We start from the raw sequence: 7,177 nt of genomic DNA on the forward strand, positions 1-7,177 counted from the left end.
TTGTATAAGACAATGTGGTACTCTAATCCTTTGCATTTTCCATTTCAGGAAATATATAAAGAGTATGCACAAATCAGCGCTCAGAAGCACTGACTCAGAAGGTTCTGGATGGCTATATCAGAACATGCTCGGGCAAGACATCAGAAGATGGTCAAGCAGAATCAGAACATGAATTATGAAGCATCAGAAGAACATAAAGTCAGAAGCAGAAGCACTGAAGTTCTTATGGTATCACACTCAAGCTCTTCAAAGTCAGAAGACAAGAAGATGCTCTGCACCAAGCTGTTGAAGGATAGAAAAACACTTAGAAAGGGGGGGTTTGAACAAGTGTAGCTTTAAAACTTGTAAGATAAAAACTATTTGCACAATGATTTTTATCCTGGTTCGTTGTTAACTAAACTACTCTAGTCCACCCCCTTGGAGTGATTTACCTCACCTGAGGATTTAGTCCACTAATCACACGAGATTACAATGGTTTTCCACTTAGCCAACTGCTAAGTCTTCTAGAATATACTGATCAAAACTTGATCACTCTAGGAACAATCTACTTAGACACCTTCTAAGACTTTCTAGAGTATACTGATCAACAACCTGATCACTCTAGTTCTTACAACTTAATGTAAACAAATTCGTTTAAGAGTTACAATGCTTCTTATAAAGCTATTATCACAACTGTGGTTTTCTCTTAAGATTAAGCTTAAATCTCACTAAGATATTACAACAGCAATGTAGTGAGTTTGATGATGAAGTTTGAGAGATTTTGATTTGAACAACGTTTCTGCAAGTTGGTTCAGAGTTCGTAATTCGTAAGTTGTAACATTTCTTCTTATCAGAACTTCATATTTATAGGCGCTTGAGAAGATGACCGTTGGGAGCATTTAATGCTTTGCGTAATCCGTACAACATTGCATTTAATGTTTCACTCTTTTGTCAACTACCTCGAGCCTTGTTTTCGTTGTGTCTACTGACGTTGCCTTTAATAGCTTCTAACGTTCTTTTTGTCAGTCAGCGTAGCCTGCCAATCTAGTACTTGCTTCTGATCTGATGTTTGTGTAAACAACGTTTGAATGTCATCAGAGTCAAACAGCTTGGTGCAGAGCATCTTCTTGTCTTCTGACCTTGAAGTGCTTCTTAGCGTGATACCATGAGAACTACAGTGCTTCTACTTCTGATCTCAAGTTCTTCTGATGCTTCCATAGACCCATGTTCTGATTCTGCTTGACCATCTTCTGATGTCTTTCCAGACCATGTTCTGATGTTGCATGCTGAACCTTCTGAGTTAGTGCTTCTTGCGCTGATTTTGTGCATACTATTTATATAATTCCTGAAATGGAAATTGCATAATATTAGAGTACCACATTATCTCATACAAAATTCATACGCTTGTTATCATCAAAACTAAGAATATTGATCAAAACAAATCTTGTTCTAACAATCTCCCCCTTTTTGATGATGACAAAAACATACATAAATGATATGAATTTGCGATCAGAATATCAGACGGCTAAAGACAATTACACAGCTATAGCATAAGCATATAGACTTTGTGTGTGAATATGTCTCCCCCTAAGATTAATAATCTCCCCCTGAGATAAATAATCTCCCCCTGAAATAAATACTAGAAGAATTTTATAAAAGACTTCCCTGAGTATTTTCCATTTCAGTTGAGACATTCACATATGCTTAGATCTTCAGAACATTCACAGCTTCTGATTCTTGCTTCCATAGGACAGCTTCAGAACTTGAATTTCTTCTAGAATCATTACATGCTAGATTGTATCAGAACATTGTTGAATGTACCAGAGCATCATCAGAGCATCTCTACATCCTGAAATGTTACAGAACAAAAACTAAACGACAAAAGTCAGCATGAATGAATCAGAACATAAAATATGTATCAGAACATATAATATGTATCAGAACAAACAAAAGTAATGTTACAGAGCATATTTTATAACTAAAAACATGCATCAGAACATATAAGGAATAAGAATGAGTTAGAGCATATTCTTTCAGAATATCAGAACATTTTTCCTTCTTGCTTCTGATCCTTGAAGCTTTATAGCACTCAGCTTGCTTCAATATCCATGAGCTTGTTTCTATACAGAATTGCTTTTACCCATGTCTTTACTTCTCATGTTGAGCTTTAAAGAGGATCTTCAATTCCTGCAAAACACTCAAAGACATAGAACTTGCTAGTTCTGTTAGAAATGTGGAGCCTTTCTCCCAGCAACTGATAGAATAAATCAGATCATTTATCACATTTTTCTCCCCCTTTTTGTCATAACATCAAAAACATAAAAGATTCAGATGAAAAAACAAGACAAACAATATGAGAGAAGAAAAGATAAATTTCATTGATTGTCAAAGAGAGAAATTATCAGAAGTACAGGAGTACATGGAAGATGCATAGAAAACAGATGCAACAAACAAAGAAAACAATCTAAGACTCAAAGACTAAGATGACCCTAGCTTGGACATGATCTTGGCCAGCATGTCATGAATCCCATTGTTGCTCTCAGTCTGCCTCCCCATGAAGGTGCGGAACTTAGCATTGATCGTTCGTTGCTCATCCATGCGAGAAGATAGCTCAGCCTGGTTCTTCTAAATAACTTCCAGAGTCCTTGCGAGACGAGAAGGTTCATCAGAAGAAGCTTCACAACTTCTGTCCAGAGGGATAGCATTCTGAACCGCAGCTTCCATAGTCAGATCATCACCTAGATTTTCCTCAACAGGAATAGTTTCAGCAGGATGATCTTCAGCATCTGCTTCTCCATAGAAGCATCTCCATACTCTGCAGCAGGCACCTCAGAATCTCCATTCTCATGAGCCTGAAGAATGGCAGCCAGATTCCTTAGGGTAGAAGGACCTTCAACTTCTGGAGGATCAGCAACTTCTGGAATGACCAAGCTTGGATCTTCCTCAGAAGGATTCTCCCTCAGAAAGTCGAACAGAGATTTGAAGTCTCCAATCAGAACTGGATACTGAGGTCTCTAGACCACAATCTCTCTGCAAGGGTTAGCTTCCATTGCTGCAGCAATTCTTGCTTCCTCAAGTTCATCAGTGAACAACTTCTCCTCAAAGATATATCTCCCTCTGAGACGACTGAACCAGAAGTCTTCATAACTCCTCAGAATCCCACAAGGGCGTGGAGCAGTTTCTACACAAATGTCTTGAAGTTCTTCAAAACAAGCATCTGCTTTTCTTCGGAAGATTCTCCAGAACTTTCGCATAACAACATCATTCAGGCCAGAACTTTCAACAATTCTGAGAGTATCAAAGACTCTTCTGAGATTCCTCTTTACCATTTCAAAAATTACACCAATAGGGTATTCTAGGCGGGATTTTATTTTGGTTATTGGAGAGTCAGGGTTAGGGACAGAATAGGGTTGACGGTCTCTATCCAACCAATAAGAAGATTCTGCTTCATTCTCAGAGTCTAACACTACCATTTCAGCTTCAGGACGAGGCTTGAGAGTGTAGTTGCATTCACGGAGCAATTGCTCATGTGATGCAGAATCTGGAAGACCAGAACCAAGGGGGTTATTTAGAGAGGTGGAAGGAATAGGTTCATAGTTTGCATGAGGAGGTGGTTGAGAAGTGGATATATTTGTGTGAGGTGGAAAGAGAGTTTGTAGTGGTGGTATATCAAGAACAGGGTTTTCAAGGGCCTGGTCAGAAGCAAGGTTGGTTGTGGGTGGAGATGAAGGAATGGGGGCATTTGTGATGGGTGAGGGAGGAGGAGTAAGAGTTTTGGGTACAGGAGAAGAGGGAGGTGTGAGAACATGGACTTTTATGGGTGATTCTGATGAGGCTTTTTCTGGTTGATTTACTGGTTCAGGGGTTTGAGCAACAACTATTGGTGCAACTTCTGAATGAAAAATAGGAACAGAATCAGGTTCAGAGAGATGAATACCTTTGGATACCTTCTGAACAGCTTCAAACACAGCCTTAAGCTTCTTCTACTTCTTACTCTTCTGCTCTTCCACAATCTTTGCCTTTCCAAGAGAGATTTCTCTTCTTCTGGCAGATTCTAGAGCTTCCTTCTTACTATCAACAACCTTCTGACCTTCAAATGCTTGAGTTGTTGGTCCTTGAGAGATTTTATCTTGCTGATTCACAGCTTCTGCTTGCTGATTCACAGCTTCTTGAACATCCTCGTCTTCATCTAAGGCATTAATTACTAATTTTCTTTTTCTTGTTTTCTTCTTCTCAACAGCTTTAACAGTATTCTCAGTGTTATTAGAAGGCTTTCTCTTCTTCTTCTTCTTCTCATCGTTCTCCTTCTTACTCTTTTCATTTTCAACTGAAGTAACCTGAACTTCTTCAGCAACGACTTCTTCTGGAACAGCTTTCTCAACAGTAGTAGCAGCAGCTACAATCTGAACTACCTTCACCTGATTATCAGAAGGATGATCAAATTTTCTTTTAGTCCTTCTTTCCTTCTTTTTAGCAGCTTCAGGAACAGCTTCTGAAACATCTTCTAAGACAGCAGGCTTGGAGATAGAAGCTTTCTTGTGACCTCCTTTAGCAGGAACACCTTTTTCTTGATCTTTTACTCCTTCATCTTCCTTGAGTGACTTCAGATATCTAGTTCTGACTCTTGGCACCTCACTTCTGAAGAAGGGTTCAAAGTCAGCAAGAATAGGATCTCTTCTGCTTCTTGCTCCAGGAAGAGGTTGAGGGGCTTTGATGATAGTATCAATAACACTCATCTTTCTCAAGGTGAGAGCATTCAAGCAACTTCCAGTGTTAACAACAAGGTCTTTGATGGTGCCTTTAGCTTCCAAGTTCTCAACAATCTTGGAATGAACCAGAAGGTTTGCAATGATCCTTCCAAAAGGAATGATAGTACACTTCTTTACTCTGAAGGAATTCCTGGAATCCCTCACAGCATTCCACATGTGATTGAAGATTATGTAGATAACATCAACCTTCTTCTTAGTGGCAATGCAATACAGAATATATTCCTACTCGTTGTTGACGAAATCTGCAGCATGTGTTCCTTTCCTGTGATAGAAACACCCCAGAAGAATCTTGGTCCAGATTTTATAAAGATCCCTCATGTCCTTGACACGCTTTGTCTCCTTTACGTCTGTGTAAAGGGTAGACAACACTTCTTCCCAATCAGCCCTTTGATCAATTTCGTGAGCACCCTCAGGGTTTCTTAGATCGAACATCATTCTCAGGATGTTCTCAGTAATGACCACAAACTTCCCATGGACGAAGGACAGAATGGATTTAGGAGCAACAACTGCATGCACCCAAAATTCCTTAACAAGATCTGGGTAGACTGGTCCACAGAACTCAGCAAACAATGAAGTCCACCCTTGAAAAATGATATCTTCTTTAAGATGATATCCATGTTCTTCGACACTGTCAAAATCTACCATGAGTTCACAGATAACTTCCAACTCCTTTTTGGGAATAGAACAGGCAACAACCGGAGTAATTTGTTGATCTTCTTCTCGCAGATGGAGAGGGACAGATGAGCCAACATTGTGAGATGATGAAGCGGCCATTGAAACAGTACTGAGATTTGAAGAACAATTTCTGGGTTTGCGCTTAGGGTTTGAGAAAAGACCGAAAAGGTTGCAAAAATGAATGCAAGAAGAAAGACAGAATGGGAGCGAAAAAGATAAACGTTATGATTTGAATTGTATTTATAGAGACGGATTTGAAAATGAATGCAATAAAGTTATGAGAATGAACAGTTACAGAATCAAGAAATCAATTGCATTAAATGATAAGTGACGTTAGATGAGAGATCGTGGTAAATGAAATGATTTAACACAGTTACCTAGGGCGGCGTCCCATCAGACTAACTCACGCTTTTACCAACCGTACATACACGTGTTCACCATCAGAATACTCATGATGACAGTTGTGTTGCACTGAATAGAACTTTTCACCTTCTGATTCTGATCACTGCTTCTGATTGTTATTCTTTAGAAATGATCTGGTTCTGATAGGATCATCTTTCTTTCCAAGGATCACATCTTCTGAATGAGCTGAGGTGAGTCTAGAAGATCTTCTGACTGTTGGCTCTTTAGAAATTCTGAGATTCTCTAAAGATGCAGCAACTTGATCTTCTGATTCGTTGCTTCTGAGACTTTCAGCTTCTGGAGCTTTGCTTCTTGGTTCTACAGCTTCTGATATGTCAATATCTATATCTGCAAAATTCTCAAACTGCATTGGCTTTTCAAGACCAAGCTTATCATCAAATCTGATATTGTTTGATTCTTCTACAACCAATGTTTCAGTATTGTATACTCTGTAGCCTTTAGAGCATTCAGAATATCCAAGAAGAAAACAATTTTGTGCCTTAGAATCAAACTTACCAAGATGATCTTTAGTATTCAGAATAAAACACACACATCCAAAAGGATGAAAATATGAAATGTTGGGCTTTCTGTTCTTCCACAATTCATAAGGAGTCTTTTTTAGAATAAGTCTTATAGAGATTCTATTCTGAATATAACATGCAGTGTTTATTGCTTCTGCCCAGAAGTGCTTAGCCATATTGGTCTCATTGATCATGGTTCTAGCCATTTCTTGCAGAGTCCTATTCTTTCGCTCTACAACTCCATTTTGCTGTGGAGTTCTAGGGCAAGAGATATCATGGGCAATACCATTTTCTTTGAAGAACTCCTCAAAGAATCTGTTCTCAAATTCGCCACCATGATCACTTCTGACCTTTATGATTTTGCACTCCTTCTCAGATTGGATCTGAGTGCAGAATTCAAAGAATACTGAATGAGACTCATCCTTGTGTTTTAAGAACTTTACCCATGTCCAGCGGCTATAATCATCTACGATGACTAATCCATATTTCTTCCCTCTGATAGATGCTGTTTTGACTGGTCCAAACAGATCAATATGCAGAAGTTCTAACGGCCTTGAGGAAGAGACAACATTCTTAGATTTGAATGCAGGTTTGGAAAACTTGCTTTTCTGACATGCTTCACAAAGAGCATCTGATTTGTATTTCAGATTTGGGAGTCCTCTAACCAGATTTAGTTTGTTAATTTGAGAAATCTTTCTCAAACTAGCATGTCCTAATCTTCTGTGCCAGACCCACTGCTCTTCAGAAACAGACATAAGACAAGTCACCTTCTGCTTCTCAAGATCAGAAAGATCAATCTTATAAATGTTGTTCTTTCTCTTGCCTGTAAAT

Source organism: Vicia villosa, linkage group LG7, assembly GCF_029867415.1.
Source record: "Vicia villosa cultivar HV-30 ecotype Madison, WI linkage group LG7, Vvil1.0, whole genome shotgun sequence".
In the NCBI taxonomy this organism is placed as follows: Eukaryota; Viridiplantae; Streptophyta; class Magnoliopsida; order Fabales; family Fabaceae; genus Vicia; species Vicia villosa.